Here is a 21,563-nt window from a genome sequence, read left to right as displayed (position 1 = left end):
TTTTTTTTTTTTTTTTTTTTTACTATTTTAAGCTCTTGTCCTCATCTATAAAATGGGGAAAATAACAGAACCTTTCTTATAGGGTGATTTTTTGAGGCTCAAATGAGATAATGCACAAAAAACTCTTAGCCCAAAAAGTCTGAAAAATACTAAACGTTTACTTAAAGTTATTCTTGCTGTTAGTCCCTTCCCTGCCATCCTCTACCAGGAACTGGCCCCCGAAACCTCACCACAAAAGAACAGTTCCTGGTTGGGTGTGGTGGTGCATGCCTACAATCTCAGTGCTTTGGGAGGCTGAAGCAGGAGGATTGCAACTTGAGCCCAGTATGAGCAACTTAGTTAATGTACCAAGACTTTGTCTCAAAATAAAAAATACAAAAAGGGCATGAAGGCCCTGGGTTCAATCCTCAGTATTGGAAAAACAACCCTCCCCACCACCACACTCACACACAAACCCAGTTCCCACTTCTGGGTTATGCCAGAGCTTTGTGCAGAGCACCCAAGCCCCACGTCACTAAATACTGCCATGCTTACAGAATCCACAAGACTCGAGTGACTAGAAAGAAGTTTCATCGAATTCCGAACAGGAAGCAGCAGTGGCAGCTGATAATCTGTGACCTGAATATAGCTATCCATTATCTCACTGTGGTTTCTTGTTTCTCTGACAGAGGAAACTCCCCCACCCCAGGCGGGGGCTTTCTTGAAGTTACTCTAAACACTTGGTTCCTTGTTTGGCTCTGGCAGGATAATGTTACCACTGGGTGCTCCTGTGCTTGGAGCTCTGGCCTCCCTGCCAGCCTGAGGATCCCACTCAGTAGCCAACCGTCCCCTCCACTGAGATAGCAGGGATGGGAGCAGATGAGGAAAGAGGCCACCAGTGTCCACAGTCATCGGGAGAGAAAGGAAAAGAGAGCAAAAAACCTTAAGCACAGCATCTGTGGTTTGTTCCTCTTCAAGAAACCAGCCAGGCAGAACTGACATGCTGGGAGGGTGTGTGTCGCTGCGTCGCTCATCATCACTGGTTCCTTAATTATACCTCAACCCCACCTGCTCCCCACTAGCTGTGTTTTTTTCCAGGGAAGCAATTCGCCCTCCTCGGATGTTCACTGTCCAGGTGAGGAGCACAGCCCAGCCAGGGATTCAGACTGGAGCAGAAAGGCCCTGTTCACCATTACTATTACAAATCTCAACATTCAGGAAGCTCAGCCAAATTTGGCAAACTAGGCAAAGTTGTCATGTTTTTTGTTTGTTTGTTTAGTTGGTTTTTAGAGACAGTCTCACTGTGTATATCCCAAGGTAGCCAAGGCTGGAGTGGAATTCATGGCGATCCTCCTGCCTCAGCCTCCTGAGTGCTGGGATTAGGGGCATGTGCCACCACTCTTGGCACCAGTGAAGTTGTCTTTACCTTCTTCCCCTGGCCATGCTCTGCCCCTGTTCACTGTGCTTTTAGGAAACCATATTCCTTAGGACTGCATCCGGGCAATCATTCATTCTGAAGAATTAAACATTTCCTCAGTTACTCCTCTCAAGAATACTTCAGGTTTAAAAGAGAAACCTTGAGGTACAGTGCTGAAATCTAAGATCTCATCTCTAACTGACAGGGAGACCAGGGCCTGTGGGCTCACTCTGACCCCCTAGTGATCCTAACTATCCAGTTAGTGCTCCAGATGTAGATGACATGGCAAGACTCTAGTTTAAAAGATGTTTTTTAAAAAAGAAGAACAGGAAGGTGAAATTCCTGCAGTTTGATTAGAACAAAATAGGGAAGTTGTAAAAGCAGATAGCTACTGAGCTCAGGAAAAAGTGTCAAAAGTTGCCTTCACACAACCCAGGATGAAGCAAGAAAGTCTTTTAGGCAAGGCAGAGGACAGAAAGTTACTAGGGGTTCTGGGCCCAGTGGACAGAGCTTCCAGCAGGGATGAAACCAGCTTCTTGGGGTCCAGCCCCGCCACCAGCTCCCTGAGCCTTGAGCAGTCACTTAACCTGGGGCCCATGCTCTTCAGTCAAAGTTTCTTGGGCAGGAAGTTGTACAATAGCCCTGGCCGGGTGTGAGATTACAGATGAGTCTGGTGTCTTCTTCAAGTCTGTTATCAGACTGGGTTTAGCCAGGGAAGTAGAACTATGACTAGCATAGAGTAAGAGCTTCACTCCGGAGGTTGGAACTGCTTAGTTTGTGAGCAACTGTTGCTTCTGCCTCTAGTGCTGGGCCTGAAGTCTAGAAGAACACATGGCCATGAAGGGTGGTGGAGCAAGAAGGAATGGGAGCCAGAAAGAACAGGGGGCACCCACTGGATGAACTAGAACCTGTGTCAGACTCTCACTGCCTCTAGGACCTTCCAGGCCCCAGGTGATCCACAAAGTTGCTGGGACCTTGTCATACTTGGCTCAGGTGTTGAAAATGCTGAAGGAGCCAGGGACCAAATGCTGTCCCACAGCGACAAGGTGAGCTGGAGGATCTGGGATACTATGAGTGACTGAGCCACCACCCTTGGAGCATCAGTGTGCCAGTTTTCCTCTGCCCCCAAAATCTTGCAATCTTGCACAGATTTTCTTGTGGCTGACCCTATTCCAGAAGTTTACAGAGAAAAACATGGTTCCAGTTTAGCTAACTTGACATAGTACAAAGATAATATGATTGTTTTGTTTGCCAGATTCTCATCAATTAGTATGTATTATTTATTTATTTATTCATTCATTTTGAGATGGAGGATTTCTTTTTGGTGGGGCTGGGGAGATAGACAAGGTCTTACATTGTCCCAGCTGGTCTTGGACTCCTGGGCTCAAGCAATCCTCCTACCTCAGCCTCCTAAGTATCTGGTATTGCAGGTACACACTACTGTGCCTAGCTTATGCATTACTTTATTTATTGTTTGTTTATTTGTTTTTTGATTTTTTGAGTTTTTTTTTCTTTTTTGTTTTTTGGCTTTGTAGTTCAGGCTGGCCTTGAACCCACTGTGTAGCCCAGGCTGGCCTTGAACTCATAGAAATCCTCCTGCCTCAGCCTCCCAAGAGCTGGTATTATAGGCAGTATATGTTTCTTTAATAACCAGGAAAAAAATTTTTTAAATCCTTAGAATAAGCATGGTAGTAGTACATGTCTATAATCTTAGCCCTCTGGGAGTCTGAGGCAAAGAGGATCACAAAGTCCATTCCAGCCTGGCAACTCTGCCTTAAAATAAAAAATAAGTAAGAGGGCTGGGTGTAAAGATCAGTGCAAAGGCCCTGAGTTCAATTCCTAGCCCCCCAGAGTCCCTAGAATATCAAATGGCTAATAACATATAGAAATTCATCAATCAGTAGGAAAATGCAGATTAAATGCACAACAAGATACACTACACAACCACAGAAAGGCTCAATGAAAAGAGACAGAAACACTAAGTGGTGGTAAGGATAAAGAGCAAGTGGAACTCTCACACATTACTAGTGGGAGTGTGAATTGGTGCAACCATTTTGGAAAACCATCCAGAAATATCTGCTAAAGCTGAATTTATACATACAATATAAGTAATTATATTTATAGAAACATGCATGCACAGATACAAAAGGACATTTATAAAATGTTCATAATGGCATTATCTATAATAGCTAAAAAAACACAAACAATTCAAATATCCACCAATAACAGCACAGATAAATAAACTGGTGAATTCATACAACAGAACACAGTGGAGTACACAAACTTAATTTGTTCCATGATTCTGGAAAAGATGGCCATGTTTGTGTTCATGCAGGAAAAATGGCCACACTTGTGCTCATCACTGGATGCAGAGTTTGTAGGAGACCAGATCATGATGATCGAGGCCTTTCTGACCTTATCTGTGAGCACAAAGGAGAAAAACAGCTGTGCCTCCGTTGGCAATGTGCATGCTAGCACACTGCAAGCTCCAGAGAAGAGTCTGCACAGCTGAGATTTATATGTTTACCTAGGTATATGCTATAGATAGCAAGAGGAAGATGACTATTAAACTAATTGTTTCTATTAATCTGATTGTTTGCTCCCATGTGTCTACATGAATAGAATTAAGGTGAGCCAAATGTTCGGGGCTCTTTGTCCACCAGAGGCAAAGGGCTCCTTGGCCCCCTCATTCCAAATTACCTTTGTGTCTTTTGTCTTTTGTCCTCACTGCCTGCATCAGGGATAAACTTGTAGGTTGGTTCCTACAGAGTTCACAAACAAAAACAAAATTTTGCCAAACACTTTTGTTTGTGAACCAAATTGCTCTCAGATAAGTGTCCATGAACTGAGGTACCACTGTACTATAGAGCAACAGGAATAAATGATCCATACACAAATGACATAGGTGACTACTATAAACGCAATCTTTTATTTATTTATTCTTGGTACTGGGGATTGAACTCCAGACCTTGCACTTGTGAGGCAGGCAGCAGAACTACTGAGCTAAACTCTCAGCCCAACACAGTTGTTTAACAAACACAATCTTAAGGGCTTGGCTCAGTGGTTCTGTCACCTACCTCACAAGGGCCTGAGTTTGATCCCCAGTACCAAAAACAAACAAACAAAACAAAAACAAAGAATGTTGGGCCAGGGATTTAGCTCAGTGGTTCGGTGGCCTGCCTTGCAAGCACAAGGACCGGAGTTCAATCCCCGGTACCAAAACAAAGCAAAACAACCCCAAAAAACAAAGAATGTAAAAAAGTAAATACAATCTTAAATGGAAGAAGTCAGACAAAAAAGTACATACCTACGATTCCATTCATGTCAAATTAAAAAAACAGGCCAAGTTATGCTGTTAACGTATAGAGAGGGAATAACCCTGGGAGATCAGTGACTGGGAGCAGTCAAAGGGGGCTTTTGAGGGTACTTTTGACTTTTGGGGTATTCTGTTCCTTTCTTTAGGTGTTACATGGAATGTTTGGTTTTTTAAATTTTATACTCATATTCATTTATGATTAGTGTACTTTCCTGTATATATGTTATGCTTCAATAAGAAAAAGAAAAAAAAGTAATTATGTTTTTGCTGGGCATGGTGGTGCATACCTGTAATCCCAGCACTTGGGAGGCTGAGGCAGGAAGATCACCTGAATTACAGAATGAGACCTTGTCTGAAAAAAAAAAAAAGAGAGAAAGTAATGTATATTTTAGAGAAATAATTATTTAAGTTGAGGGGATCAAACACAATAATGTGTATTGTGGTCCTTGCAGGGAAATCATAGGACTACATAAGAGAGAAAGTAATGTATATTTTAGAGAAATAATTATATCTACTCATTACATTTAAGTTGAGGGGATCAAACACAATAATGTGTATTGTGGTCCTTGCAGGGAAATCATAGGACTACATAGACATAGGAATAAGGATAGAGAATAGAATATTTAACTTGTTCTGGTAACTTTTCTTAAAATTGTGGTAAAATACATATAATATAAAATTGGCTATTTCATATATCTTTTTTTCTTTCTTTCTTAAGAGGAAGTGCAAGGCTATGGCAATACCTCCTGGGTCTCATCCCCAGCATTGAAACAAAAAGAGGATGCACGTGTGGTTTTGTGTGTGTGTCTGGGAGGTGCTGGTTGTGGGAGGTAAGAACAGGTTTCCCTAGTTCCCAGTTAGCTTCTGTCATGGCCTGCCTTGATGTGACAAGCATTTCCTCCTCCGCTTGCTCAGTGAGAACTCATGGCCAGGCAGGGAAATGTCACTGCCCCTGAAGTCATTCCCTTCATCAGCTACTGGTGGTTCTCCAGTCCCCGCAAAGCCAAGCTGGCCCAGACCACAGGAGCCCCTGAGAACTCCAGAAGTGCTGTGACTTAACACCACACTGCAGTTACTCCACTCCCCACTCCCAGAACATATATGAAACCTGCCCGTGAGTATCCCTGTCCCCTGAATGCTTCTCTGCACCATGAGAAAGATTACAAATGCAGCAGGGCTTTCCATGCCAGTGTATTGCTCTCAGATTTGCTCTCCAGAGTGATGACACACCATGACCACATTTTCCAGGCTCGCTGAGGCAGGTGGTTCTTTATTTGGCTACAATACCAGCACTGGCCCCATCTGCAGAGGAAGGAACTCACAGCTCTTAGATATCTACATGGGAGCAGAAGCCAAGTAGACAGATGAACCTGTCCTAGACATCACCGAAGAGCCCTTGCTGAGTGCTTACTGTGTGCTCGGCATGATGCACCTAGCAAGACAAGGGAGCAGGACTCAGCCAATTGCAGGTCTTCTGGTTAGAGTTTTTAACGAAATCTGGGGATATTTAATTGGTGACTCCTTCTTCCCAGAAGCCCAACCAACCCTAGATTTTATTCTACTGAGATCAGGATAAAACAAATACCACAGATATGTGTATAAAGAATGGTCTGGAAGCACATTAACAGTGGTCATCAATGAGTGGTGGGTTGGGTTGATTATTCTCCCTTGCAGTTTTTAAGGCCGGATACGTGATGTGGACGGAAGTGCTTGCATTCAAGTCTCAGCTTTGCCACGTACTAGCTGTGTGACTTTGGGTGAGTTACTTCATCTTATGAACTTTAGTTTTCTTACCTGTCAATGGGGTGGGTGATAAGTTACCTACTTCACAGGGATATTGGGAAGTTTACACAAACTGATGTACATTCAGTACTTTAGAACAATGCCTTATGCAAAGAAAATGCTCCATATGGGAGCTGTTAACACTATATTTCTATATTGTTCGTTTTTCATTGAGCACAGATCATTTTAAAGATGAAAACAATAAGCTGAGCATAGTGATGCACATCTATAATCCCCAGGTGCTGAGAGTCTGAGGCAGAAGGATCAAAGATTCAAACCCAGCCTTGGCAATTTAGGGAGACTCTGGCTCAAAAAGGGGCCAAGGAGCTAGGAATGTAGCTCGGCCCAATGAGCCTGGGCTCAATCCTCAGTCCCATAAAATAGTGAGTAAAGAAATATGTAAATAAAATTATTTAAAAAGTAAAGTTTTTCAGAAAGAAGCATAAGGACATCTCTAGTGGAAAGAAGGTTTATAAGATGGCACATGGGGCTTCCGGGCAGGAGGGTGGGGCAGGATGGGGCTGAAGTGAGCTGCAGTTAAGGAGCCATCTCCTTCTGCTCTGGGATACTGACCCTGCAACCTTTCCCTTAGACACAAGAGCAATGACCCCCAATTGGTCCCAGAACAGCTGGTTACCAAAGAGTTTCTCACCGCGACTCTGGACCAAGGTGACCCAAGCAGCTTGCCACAGGCTCAAATCATTTCGTCTCCTGCTCTGACAAGCTGTGTCAGTGAGCACTGCCACCAGAACCTCCTAAAATTGACCTTCTTAGGGCCCTGATGCTGGGGATGCATGTTACTCTCAAGAAGACTCACTCCCATGAACCACCCAGACAACTCTAGGCAAGGCACACAGTCCTTAGAGGTAGCGACCTTCCTCCTTTTCTTGAGTTTATTCCTTCTCCTTTAAGTGGCTGCTGACTCTGCCTTCCCCACTTGGCACTCCAGTGCTCCATGGGTTTTGCTGTTTGTCACACTGAGCATGCCTCCTGCAACTGTGGCCAGGGCACACACAAACTCCCATATTTGGGAGTGAGCCGGAGACTGAGAAGCATGTGGGTTTCTGTTTAAAATTCCAGAGCCAGCGGGGCGTATATTATCCATTTCCTCAAATCCAACATGCTGTAAAGCATGAGTCAGAGTCGGATAAGCCTCTTCCCAGGGGAAGTTGTGTCAGTTGGTTAGTGGATGTAATTAAACAAGGATAATGTTCATTGGCATTAGCTGCAGATTAATGCAGAGGAACACAAAATCTCCATCTTGAGCTTACAGTATTCCTGCCAAGATAACACAACTTCCCAGAGTCCCCCTGATCAGAGAAGGCTGCCCAACTTGTTATGTAATTCAAGGGGCACAAGAAACCTTCTCAATCAACAACAACTACATAGACATAGGAATAAGGATAGAGAATAGAATATTTAACTTGTTCTGGTAACTTTTCTTAAAATTGTGGTAAAATACATATAATATAAAATTGGCTATTTCATATATCTTTTTTTCTTTCTTTCTTAAGAGGAAGTGCAAGGCTATGGCAATACCTCCTGGGTCTCATCCCCAGCATTGAAACAAAAAGAGGATGCACGTGTGGTTTTGTGTGTGTGTCTGGGAGGTGCTGGTTGTGGGAGGTAAGAACAGGTTTCCCTAGTTCCCAGTTAGCTTCTGTCATGGCCTGCCTTGATGTGACAAGCATTTCCTCCTCCGCTTGCTCAGTGAGAACTCATGGCCAGGCAGGGAAATGTCACTGCCCCTGAAGTCATTCCCTTCATCAGCTACTGGTGGTTCTCCAGTCCCCGCAAAGCCAAGCTGGCCCAGACCACAGGAGCCCCTGAGAACTCCAGAAGTGCTGTGACTTAACACCACACTGCAGTTACTCCACTCCCCACTCCCAGAACATATATGAAACCTGCCCGTGAGTATCCCTGTCCCCTGAATGCTTCTCTGCACCATGAGAAAGATTACAAATGCAGCAGGGCTTTCCATGCCAGTGTATTGCTCTCAGATTTGCTCTCCAGAGTGATGACACACCATGACCACATTTTCCAGGCTCGCTGAGGCAGGTGGTTCTTTATTTGGCTACAATACCAGCACTGGCCCCATCTGCAGAGGAAGGAACTCACAGCTCTTAGATATCTACATGGGAGCAGAAGCCAAGTAGACAGATGAACCTGTCCTAGACATCACCGAAGAGCCCTTGCTGAGTGCTTACTGTGTGCTCGGCATGATGCACCTAGCAAGACAAGGGAGCAGGACTCAGCCAATTGCAGGTCTTCTGGTTAGAGTTTTTAACGAAATCTGGGGATATTTAATTGGTGACTCCTTCTTCCCAGAAGCCCAACCAACCCTAGATTTTATTCTACTGAGATCAGGATAAAACAAATACCACAGATATGTGTATAAAGAATGGTCTGGAAGCACATTAACAGTGGTCATCAATGAGTGGTGGGTTGGGTTGATTATTCTCCCTTGCAGTTTTTAAGGCCGGATACGTGATGTGGACGGAAGTGCTTGCATTCAAGTCTCAGCTTTGCCACGTACTAGCTGTGTGACTTTGGGTGAGTTACTTCATCTTATGAACTTTAGTTTTCTTACCTGTCAATGGGGTGGGTGATAAGTTACCTACTTCACAGGGATATTGGGAAGTTTACACAAACTGATGTACATTCAGTACTTTAGAACAATGCCTTATGCAAAGAAAATGCTCCATATGGGAGCTGTTAACACTATATTTCTATATTGTTCGTTTTTCATTGAGCACAGATCATTTTAAAGATGAAAACAATAAGCTGAGCATAGTGATGCACATCTATAATCCCCAGGTGCTGAGAGTCTGAGGCAGAAGGATCAAAGATTCAAACCCAGCCTTGGCAATTTAGGGAGACTCTGGCTCAAAAAGGGGCCAAGGAGCTAGGAATGTAGCTCGGCCCAATGAGCCTGGGCTCAATCCTCAGTCCCATAAAATAGTGAGTAAAGAAATATGTAAATAAAATTATTTAAAAAGTAAAGTTTTTCAGAAAGAAGCATAAGGACATCTCTAGTGGAAAGAAGGTTTATAAGATGGCACATGGGGCTTCCGGGCAGGAGGGTGGGGCAGGATGGGGCTGAAGTGAGCTGCAGTTAAGGAGCCATCTCCTTCTGCTCTGGGATACTGACCCTGCAACCTTTCCCTTAGACACAAGAGCAATGACCCCCAATTGGTCCCAGAACAGCTGGTTACCAAAGAGTTTCTCACCGCGACTCTGGACCAAGGTGACCCAAGCAGCTTGCCACAGGCTCAAATCATTTCGTCTCCTGCTCTGACAAGCTGTGTCAGTGAGCACTGCCACCAGAACCTCCTAAAATTGACCTTCTTAGGGCCCTGATGCTGGGGATGCATGTTACTCTCAAGAAGACTCACTCCCATGAACCACCCAGACAACTCTAGGCAAGGCACACAGTCCTTAGAGGTAGCGACCTTCCTCCTTTTCTTGAGTTTATTCCTTCTCCTTTAAGTGGCTGCTGACTCTGCCTTCCCCACTTGGCACTCCAGTGCTCCATGGGTTTTGCTGTTTGTCACACTGAGCATGCCTCCTGCAACTGTGGCCAGGGCACACACAAACTCCCATATTTGGGAGTGAGCCGGAGACTGAGAAGCATGTGGGTTTCTGTTTAAAATTCCAGAGCCAGCGGGGCGTATATTATCCATTTCCTCAAATCCAACATGCTGTAAAGCATGAGTCAGAGTCGGATAAGCCTCTTCCCAGGGGAAGTTGTGTCAGTTGGTTAGTGGATGTAATTAAACAAGGATAATGTTCATTGGCATTAGCTGCAGATTAATGCAGAGGAACACAAAATCTCCATCTTGAGCTTACAGTATTCCTGCCAAGATAACACAACTTCCCAGAGTCCCCCTGATCAGAGAAGGCTGCCCAACTTGTTATGTAATTCAAGGGGCACAAGAAACCTTCTCAATCAACAACACTATTTTTGTGCCTAAATAAAGAATGAACATATTAGGATCTTTCAGGGGGAAGCATGTAGATTCTGATCATCCTATTTTGTGAGGGTGTTTAGATGTTAGCAAATGTCAGTGAGGCTTATTCTATTTGATTTACTCCATTGTGACCCAGAGCCGGGTGGGTGAGAGCACCCAGCGCAGGTAAGTGCTGATAAGCTCCCCAGGAGGCATACGGCTTTTTATGCTTTGCATCCCAACAGGACTGTGCTCAGGAGTCACTCTAGGAAGCCCGGAAGTAAAAGGTTGTGTGAGGAGGGCAGCCAGAGGAGAGTTAGGAAATTAGGGGTGAGTTTGCAGGGCACTGGAAACCCATGACCTCTGTTGCACATGTTGGCCCAGACGAGCCCTTCCCATAGCCATGGGAATCATAAAATAGAATGCTAGTTCTGGACAAGCCCGTGGAGATTGTTTAATCAGCCCCTCTCAGAAAAGCGCAAACTGAGACCCAGAGAGGTTAAGTCATTTGCCCAAGATCACCAAGCAAGTTAGTGGCAGAGTTCAGACTCAACTTAAATCTACTCTTTTTGTCTTTCTAACAAGCTGCTCCTTGGGTAGTTTCCAGGAATGACAGGAGTGGGCATTCAGAGTAACCCCACTGGGACACCCTGCAAATACTTTCTTCATCCTATCTTTTCTGAAAATATTTTTTTCTAATACCTTCTGCTTAAAGTATTATATACTAAATTATATCTACAAACATATTTGTTGACACTCATGCCTCTCCCATCTTCAACAGCATAAACAATTTAAAAATGTATGTGTTCTTTAACTCCAGCAAAAAGTAACTAAATTTCATATTACAGTACTGAGATTCAAAGCTTTTCACTAACTAGAATAGCTTCTGTTTTTTCTTGTTTATTTGTGGTACTGGGGATTGAAATCAGGGCCCTTGTACTGAGCTGAATCCCCAGCCCTTTTGTAATTTTTAATTTTGAAATAGATTCTTACTAAGTCACTAAATTGCCCTGGCTGGGCCTTGAACTTTCTATCTTCCTGCCTCACCCTCCCAGGCTGCTGGGATTACAGGTGTGTACTATCACAAGCATCTCATTCTTTTATCTTTTTAGATAGAAGAATGCTTTTTGCTTTTTTTGTGTTTTAAACTGTGTCTTACTAGTAGGTTAGGATGGCTTTAAACTCACTGGGTAGTTAGTCCAGGCTGGGCTCAACCTCGCTGTAATCCTTCCGCCTCAGCCTCCTGAGTAATGCCTGCACCACCATACATATTTAGCTATCTTATTTATTTATTTTTTTTGTTGTTGTTGTTGATTTGAGACAAGGTCACACTATTTCAGGCTGGCCTTGAACTTGTGGTGATCCAGTTGCTTCAGTTTTCTGGGTCCTGGAATTACATGCATGCACCACCATCCTCGGCTGATTTTTAAAACTGTTGAAAAACATGTGCTCTTTGAGATTTCCAAATTCAGATATTTCTGGGGTTAAAAAAAGAGGGGTTCTTGCAAGTTCTCTTAACTGTTGAAGCACTCCCTGTCTCCACTACCATCATCTCCTTGAACAAAGTTAGAAACACATTCAATCTTTTTTTTTTTTTGGTACCGGGGATAGAACTCTGGTCCTTGTGCTTGCAAGGCAGGCCACCGAACCTCTGAGCTAAATCCCGGGCCCCTACATTCGATCTTTTTGGTGTTCCTCTGTTTTTAAGTACCCCTTCTGATGTAGGTCAAAGCATTTTGTTTTTCTTAAATGTGAAATTATAGTCTTTCCGGTCAAATAGGATGGAAAAGATGTTTCCAAATAAGGAAGTTTTAAATGAGTGTGTGTGGCCCAGGCAACAGCAGTTGCTGGAGTCCTAACTTAGTCTAGCACCGTAGCTGCTACTGTGCTACTAAGCCGGGAAGCATTTAGGGACTCATTAGCACTTCTGCACAGCTGAGCCATTGGGGGATGGGGCACAGCCACCAAGTAGTGGTGACAGAATTGTAGAGAAGACAGAATTTGGCTTTGACACCCACCCCTACTCTCTCCATTCCATTCCCTCCTTCCTAGTCCCAGAGACTCACTAGTGTCTGTTCAGAGTAAAAAAAACAATCAACACAAAACCCTTCTGATTCTTGGGAATGAAACAGATTTGTGTTAAAAAGCCCAGCTCACTACATACAATCTGTTAAATAGCCTTCGGTAACATACTTAACTTTTTGAACCTTTTTCCTTTCTTTCAAAGTGAAAATAATAGTGCTTATGTCATAGAGTTGCTATGAAAATAAATGACCTAACTGTAATGCATATAATGTGTTCTAAATCATCTTTCTAAGACTCTAAAATCACTCCTCTTTTGTCCTTTTTAAGTACTTCCTCTTCTATCAGAACACCTTAGTTTCAGTCAACTATAATTTACCAGGAGTTAGAAGGAAAGCATGATTATTTAAGCAATTCACACTAAGGTATGAGTGACTATGCTAAAAATCCACTGGCCCATATGAACTCTATTATGGTTTATATCTACATGTCTCCCCAAAGCCTCAATGCGTTCATAGGTAGAGCTTTAGGGGAGGCAACTGGATCGTGTGTGTGAAACTCACCAGTGTATTGGGCTGGAGATTTAGCTCAGCGGTTCCACCGCCTGCATCACAAGCACAAGGACCTGAGTTCGATCCCCGGTACCAAACCAAATCAAACCAAACAAAAAACCTCACCAGTGTATTGATCCACTGATGAGTTCCTAGCTGGGTGTACTACTGGGAGGTGAAATCTGATGGGAAGAGGTGGGTCACTGAGGGAGTGGCCTAGAGGTATACATATCCCTCTTCTCCCTGATCACTCTGTGCTTCCTGCTGCTGCCATGAGCTGTTTCTGCTCCTCCTTACCCCTCTGCTGTAAAATGAAGACTTTCCCGCGATATGGAAGTGTAATGGACTGAATGTTTTGTCCTCAGAAGTCCTGGCTCCTAATGTGATGGTATTTGGAGGTGGGGCCTTAGCTCACATCTAAATTGGTTTCAGATGAGGCCACCAAGGTATGCTGTCCTGATGGGATTTGTGTCCTTATAAGAAGAAAAAAGAGACCAGATCTCACCCCTCACCACCTTTGCACCTTGGGAATATAAGGGGAGAAGGCAGCCATGTACAAACCGGGAAGTCAGTCCATGAACCAAATCCACCTGCACTGTTAAGGATACTGAACTTTCCAGCTTCTAGAACCACGAGAAATAAATACCTGTCATTATGGTATTTTGTTATGGGAGGCCAAGTTGATGAAGAAGGGGGGACATATTGCAACACCCTTTAATTTATACCACTGTGTCTTCCATCTACCCCTACAGCTGATTCAGATTTTTAAGATAAAAAGCAAATATTCCATATGAGGCTATAGAATTTGGAAAATTGATAGACATAATCTTTCTTTTACTTCCTAGGCAGAAGAATGCTAGCCATCTTGTTTTTAAGACTGTTGAAAAAACATGAGCTTTTTGAGATTTCCAAATTCAGATCATCATTCTCCCTACAGAGAATGCTTGAGGGAGGTTTCTTACCTGAACAGTAGAAGCCCATTTCCAAGGCCATAACCAAATGAAACATCAATTAAGCCCAAATAAAGTAGATTTTATAAAGAGCTTTTATGTAAAAACAACAAATTCGATCTGGAAGCTCCTCAAAAAGTTAAACATACTGGGTTGGGGTATTATACTTGATTAACATGCACAAGGCCTTGGGTCAAATCCTCAGAATTAAAGAAATGTTTTAAAAAATTAATCATGTAGCTACTATATACCTCAGCAATTCCACTCTGATAAATAGACAAATGTGATATACCCATTCAATGGAATTTTATTCAGTCATAAAAAGGTATGAGGTATCAGTTCCATGCTACAATAGGAATACATTAAATGAATGTTTCACATAGAACACTATTCTATGTGAAAGAAGGTTGATGTGAAAGGCCACATATTATTTGATGCCACTTCTAGGAAATGTCCAGAATTGGCAAATTCAGAGACAAAGTGAACTGGTGGTTGCAGTGGATAGGGGAGAAAAAGAAAGTGATTACTAATGGCAATGAGTTTCTGTTCAGGATGCTGAAAATATTTTGAAATTGTGGTGATGGCTGCACAATTCTATCAATATGCTAAAAAGCCATTGAATCATATATTTTTCATTTTTTTGTTTGTTTTGGTACTGGGGATCAAACTCAGGTCCTTGTGCTTGCGAGGCAGGAGGCAGAACCACTGAGCTAAATCTCTAGCCCTGAATCCTATACTTAAAGTGGGTGAATTGTGTGGTATACAAACTGCAACTCAATGAAGCTGTTACTTCTACATGCAAAAGATAGTTTTGAGCACAGTACTTTCCACCTTGGAGGTACTTAGTAATTCATTGGTTAAAAGACGATAGATCTCCTGAGGTCTGGAAAATGGTCCTCGTAACCTGTTTGGGGTTCCTGGTAAGTAGCTTTTATTGAGTTCAAGAATGGGCAGGAAGGCCCAGGGCCAGGGCCTTACAAGTGTACCATTCTGTATTCCTGTTCCATCTGACTAGAAATATGAACTAAGTGAGAGGAAACACGCAGAACATGGCTTCTAGAGTGCATTTTAACAGTTGTAGTATTTTTCTGTTTCTTCTTAAAAATATAATTTCTCATTAAGCCCTATAAATAGAACAAGCCTTATTAGAAGGATATCATTATTTAAGATTGGAGTCACCAGAGAAATCATAAAATTACTAGTTCCACAGGCAATGAATTAAAATGGAATGCCAAATCAGCTGTAAGGAGATGAGAGATCTTGGGCAAGATGCTAATTATTAACAGATTTTTGTTGTTGTTGTTGCTGTTCTAAAACAAAAAGACCTGGAGCCCAAAAAGTAATTTACTTAGAATTGCTTTGCTTCAAAGATGTAAATTATCACTGGGGAAATTAAAGTAACCCTTTGTAGTAACCCTTTGTACAAAACTTAATGTTGTTAGAACAAATGCTCCTTGACTTACACAGTGGTATTATATCCTGATCAAACTGAGAATATCAAGGCAAAAATGTTTAAAACACTTGCCCTACCTTAGTAACATGGTACACTGTATTCATTGTTTGCCTTCAGAATTGCATGGCTGACTGAGAGCCATGGCTTTCTGCTGCTGGCCAGGACTACAAAAGAGTATCATACCACATATATCTAGCCCAGGAGAAGATCTATATTGAAAGTATGGGTTCTACTGGCACATATTGCTGTTTCACCATTGTACAGATGAAGACTTGTAAGTCAAGCCATTGTAAATTGAGGACCACCTGTATTTTAGTATCAATTTTGGTAAGAATGGTATTACTACTTCTATTACTACTTCACAAACCCCCCCCCACACACACACCAGGAAATTCTCTCTTCTAATTTGTAAAGTGAAACATAATAAAGCACAATTCAGACCTTAAGTGAGCAAACTCAATTTCCGTTTTTTGGAGGGGTGGGGGGGTACCAGGAAGGGCCTCTCATTGAAGGCAGTCAACGCACCACTGAGCCCCTGGCTCCATTTCTTTCTTTCTTTCTTTTTCTTTTTGGTACTGGGGATTGAACTCCGGGCCTTGCGCTTGCAAGGCAGGCACCAAAACCACTGAGCTAAATCCCCAGCCCTCCATTTCTTTATTTAGTCTAAGATAGCAAAGAAGCAGGATCAAATCACTTTTTTCAGCTCAGAGCATGATTTGATAATATAAGAATGTGTTTAAATTAGTAAACAAACAAAATTAAGGCTGACTTAATGCATCTTAAATTTTTTTCTTTTAGTGGTACTGAGGCTTGAACCTGGGGCCATGTGTATACTAGGCAAGCACTCTACAACTCAACCACATTCCCCACCCCTTAAATTTGTTTTTGAAATTGCAAAAGCAATGCATGCTGTTATAAAAATGCAAAAGTATATATACTTATTAATAATTACTAATAAGTGTTTAAAATGTACTTTGCACTGAGTTTACAGCTATCTGATTTAATCCTCACAAGTTCTATAAAGTAATTATTATTGTTTTTTCTATATTTTATGGACAAAGAAACTGAAACTCAGTGAAAACATTGAATAAATTCCCTAAGACAAATGTCTTTTAAGTGGTAGAATCAGGATTTGAAACCACACAAATATACTTAAGGCTTTAATTCCTTTATACTTTACATGTAACTTTGCCTCTAACTCCTTTTCTCCAAATTAAATATTTATAGTTCACTAATTGGAATAAAGTTTACTACTTGGAAAATGATCGCTGACTTTTTCATAGAAACTTCATTTCATGGACCCAGGGGAAATGAAAACACGTCTCTATAAAAACATGTACATGAGTGTCACAACAATACCATTCATAACACCAAAGAGGTGGAAACAATCCAAGTGCCATGAACCAAGTGCCATGTAATTGATAGACAAAGTATGCTCTGTTCACACAGTGGGATATTATTTGACCATAAAAGGAATGATATATGCTACAACATGGATAGTTGAATCTATGGAGAAAAGATTGATGGTGTTCAGGATTAGGTGATAGAATGAGAATTGACTGCAGATGTGTAGGAATTTTCTTTCTAGGGTGATGGAAATACTCTAAGAGAGAATGTGGTGAGAGTTGCAAAACTCTTTAAAAATAATTTGAAAAATTGAACTATATTTTTAAATGTGTGAATTTTATAGTATGTAAATTATATCTCAGTGACGCTGTTAAAATTTCAGTTCATAATGGTAAAAGAACATGATCAAATCCATTTGAGTATTTCAACCAATCATTCAAATGTAAAACATATAATAAAAAACACCTTCACAAATCAAGGTAGGTAGTTTGCTGATCAGATATGACAAGGTTATAATGAGCAAAGAAAGCAGGTTTAAAAAAAATCACAGTTACGTACTTGTCATAAAGAGAAAAGAGATCATTACAGCATGTCTCAAAAAACATACAAACAAACAAAAAAACTATTTTAATGGGTTTTTCTTTGGCTCATAGTTAGCTTATAAAGACTATTTAATATGATTTTTAAAGAACATATTTCTGAGCTGGCCATGGTGGCACACATCTGTAATTTCAGCATTCTGGGAGGCTGAGGCAGGAAGATTGAAAGTTTGTGATCCTTAGTGAGATCCTATCTCAAAATTAAAAATAAAGAGGACTTGGGTGGTGTTGCTCAGTGTGAAAGTACTGGGTTCAATTCTCAGCACTGAGAGAAAAACAGGATATTTTTGGCAAGGAGACAGGTATATTAGATATGATGATGTGGTAGCTAATCTACAAAAATGGTCCCATAGCTGATATACCTCCTGTTATTCATGATTTTGTGTGATCCCTTTCCACATAAACTCTGGATTGCCCCTGTGACTCAGATTTTATTGTATTTTATTTTATGACAGGGTCTCACTATGAGACTGGCTTGTGACTCAGTTTTTAAATTACTAATCATTTTAATTTTAATTTTTTTTGTAGTACTGGGGATTGAACTCAAAGCCTTATGCATTCTAGGCAAGTTCCCTACTGCTGAGCTATATTACATCTCTAATCCCAAATTATTAATAATATTAATTAGGTTTAAAATATCACACCAAAATTTGACACTAGATGATGAGTAAATGAAAGCTTATATATTTTCAGTATGCTTAAACACGTACATGTATTTTTGCTTTGCTTTGTTTCATTTTAAACAACTGAATGTGGATCCTGGTGTGGTGGCTTACACCTGTAATCCCAGCACTCAGGAGGCTGCAGCAGGAAGATTGCCTTGAGTTTGAGGCCAGTCTGGGCTACATAGTGAGTTCCAGGTCAGCCTGGGCTACATGTTGAGACCCTATCTCAAAAAACCAAAAACAGAGCCAGGGATTTAGCTCAGTGACATTGTGCCTACCTCCCAAGTGCAAGGCCGTAGTTCAATCCTCAGAACCAGAAAAAAACCCCAAAAACAAAAATAGACAATAGAATACAGTGAAAGTGTCAGTGTAGTAGCTCTGGATCTATGCTTTATGACTACCTGACTTTTTGGGTTTTGCACTTTAGAAAAGTACTGAACTGCCATATCAGAGCCTGACTATGTGCTAGAAAGATCAAGTGGGGAAGCAAGGTGAGATGGGACAGGCCCTGAGACTATATGGAGAAAGAGGCCCAGCAAACCAGCAACCAGAAAAATCTCAGCCTTCCAGCCATCCTGACCAGGACACCACACTGACTAGGGTACACTCAGACTTGTGAGTGTACCATCTTGCATGTTCCTTGCATGACTGAACCATCTGACATCTGACATCACATGGGGCAGAACTGCCCAGCTGAGTCCAGGCTAATCCACAGAATCATGAGACACAACACAATGCTATCTTAAACCAATTAATTTTGATTTTTGGTGCAGTCATAAATCACTTAAGTGAGTATTTTTGTTTTGTTTTCTCACTCTAATATTTCACAGATGTTTGTGGCTTTGCCATTCTTACAGTTGTTTTCTTTTTGTTTTTCCTTAGAGTTCTTTAGGGAAGAAACTGTCATTGTTTTTCACTCTTAAAGCTTTTTACTTGGAAATAACTTTAAATTTACAAAAAAACTTCTTTTTTTGGCGGGGGGCAAATCACTTTATTGGCAGGGCTGGATCTCTTCCATTCTGCCATTGCCAAAAGCAAAAAAAAGTTCTAGAATTTGTTGGGTTTAATTTCTTTGTCTTCAAGTTAGTGCAGAAACTTTGGGTAAATTTCCTAATTCCTCTGAAATACAGTTTCATTTTCTGTAAAATGGGGATTAGTGAAAGATTATTATTGTTTGTTTATTGTTATTGGGTTGAGACAATATATGAGAAATGGGTTATTTTGCTAGAGACTAACCTTGAGATTTGAAAAGAAGAATAAATTGTTACTGGAAAGTTATAAGCAATTCCTGAGTGAAGTTCTAGATATATTTTTAGGGTTGAGCGTCATCTATTATGGGAGAGCCAGCATTGTGTGCTTAAATTACACAAATATATATGAAGTATCCACCTATTAATCTTGGGAGAAAAACTGGATACAGCAGATTAACCTGAAGAGATCAAGAAATTAAGTGCTTGATAACACAATTTAGGTATATTTTTTAATAATTTCGGATGAGAAACTGTTGTTTCCTCTGGATTTAGGCTGTATACCTATAAATTATTGTTTGTTCTTGGATAATTATATGTTTTGTTTGCATTTATTATTTATGACTGGATGTGGTAGTGTACACCTGTAATCCCAGCACTTGGGAAGCCAATGCAGGAGGATCACCACAAGTTTGAGGCCAGCCTGGTCTACACAGTGAGCTCAAAACCAGCCTGAACTACACAGTGAAACCCTGTCTCAAAAACAAAACAAAACAAAGCAAGTCAGAATATGTATCACTTATGAAGGAACTCAGGACTACAGCAGGGGCCACAGGTATGAACTTCAGCTCATGTTGGTGGGTGACTGCACACAGCGACTGTTCTGGAATACACAGACTAAATAATCCAGAATGTATGAATGCTGGACATGTTAGTCTGGGTTCTCTAAAAGATAATATTAAGCTGGGCATATTGGCTCATGCCTGCAATCCCAGCTATTTGGAAGGCAAGTAGAACAAGGTCAGTTTGGGCAATTTAGCAAGATACTGTTTCAAAAACAAAACAGAACAGAACAAAACAAAACAAATAAAGAAGGAAGAAAAGAAAGAAAGTCAGAGAGAGAGAGAGACAGGATGGAATATAGCTCAGTGGTAGAACATCCCTACTCACCATATAAAAAAATAAAGTATTAAACATGCAAGAAATTTAGTAGGGGGCATGCCTGAGAGAAAATATGCAGGAAATTGAGAGCCTGGAGGTTGGAACCATTATTTTCCAGGCTGTGAATGAAAAAAGTAAAGAAAACCAGACTACAGAGAGACAAGAATGGAGCAGGTGCTTATGAGACTAAGAGGCCCAGAAAAAGATAAAAAAATAGAAGGTATCTGCCTAGTACTTGACCACTTCCTGATTTTTCATGTTGTTTGTGACTGGGTTGCAACTCCTACCCTTGGATTCTGTGAGATATTCTTTCCTGTGCAATGCATGGATTTTTTTGCTCAAATTAATTAATTTTTGATGAAGATGGCCACATATATAGGATAGAGTAACTAAGGGGAGAGCAACACATTCCTTAACATTAGACATGGGTAACAGAGGACAGAAGGGGGACAGTGGTGTTTCCTGCAGTGGTGATCTCATGAGGGGCTTGGAGAGAGGCCCCCAGGTGAGGAGGCTGTGACAGCACAGTGTCACAGGGCTATTCCTGACCACTCAATAACAGCTCCTTCCATCAGGTCACACTGAAAGGATACTTTTGGCAATCAGAGGAATTATTTGTTTTAATATTAGTGGAAATATGCTTGAAATTTGTGGTGTTAGGCTGGCAAAACCCAGGCATTTGGTGATCCAGATAAAATGACTGCTTCATAACAGGCCCACAGTTAATACTGTTTTTTATCCACTTCCCAAGATATTCTATCTTTTTATAAAATATCCTACTGCAGGGATTTTTTACTTATGCACCTACTCTAATTTTTGGAACAGTTACTCCTGAGCACATAAAGGTAATACAAAATCCTTTTTGCTTAGAAACACAAATTGCATTTTAGGAATTTTGCTATGTGGTTTACATTCTTTCAATAACTTCCATTTTTTTAAAGAAAGCTCCACCAGATTAGGGGTTCTAAGATACTAAGTGTCTTAGTTACTTTCTCATTGCTGAGACAAACCACCCACGGGTTAAAGGAGAAGTTTATTTTGGCTGATAGTTTGTAGAGGTTTCAGTTTATAGTCAGCTGGCTCTTAAGGCAGGGAGGAACTGCAGAGGAGAAAAAGTTTAAAGTGTAGTGGGTAGAAAGCAGCAGCCAACAAGGGAGGAGAAAGGATACATACCCTTAGGCCATGCTGACAGTGTCCCTCCTCTTCCCACCAGGCTTCACCTCAAGATATCACACCCAGCTGCAAACCCATCAGTGGGCTAATCTAGTGTCACACATCCACAATCCAGTCATCTCTCAAAAGTCCCACCTGGAAGCACATGAGGCTTTGAGTGGGACATCTAGATACAAGCTGTAATACTAAGGACAAGTATCTTTCTTTTTTTTTTTTTTTTTTTTTTTTTT

At 41.3% G+C, this 21,563-nt stretch overlaps 1 long non-coding RNA gene across 2 annotated transcripts in view; it reads right to left on the bottom strand.

Annotated features, from left to right (window-relative positions):
* The window catches only part of LOC104850349, a 21,074-nt gene extending 16,036 nt beyond the window's left edge, over positions 1-5,038 (bottom strand). For both annotated transcript variants that reach the window (XR_004518249.1, XR_776941.1), the window contains exon 1: positions 5,000-5,038. This is a non-coding gene — a long non-coding RNA (uncharacterized LOC104850349). The remainder of the gene's footprint in view (positions 1-4,999) is intronic.
* Positions 5,039-21,563: the final 16,525 nt, after the last annotated feature.

Source organism: Fukomys damarensis, unplaced genomic scaffold (assembly GCF_012274545.1).
Source record: "Fukomys damarensis isolate Sample0158 unplaced genomic scaffold, DMR_v1.0_HiC HiC_scaffold_20, whole genome shotgun sequence".
NCBI classification, from domain to species: domain Eukaryota; kingdom Metazoa; phylum Chordata; class Mammalia; order Rodentia; family Bathyergidae; genus Fukomys; species Fukomys damarensis.
This window is presented reverse-complemented; position numbering and strand designations above follow the sequence as displayed.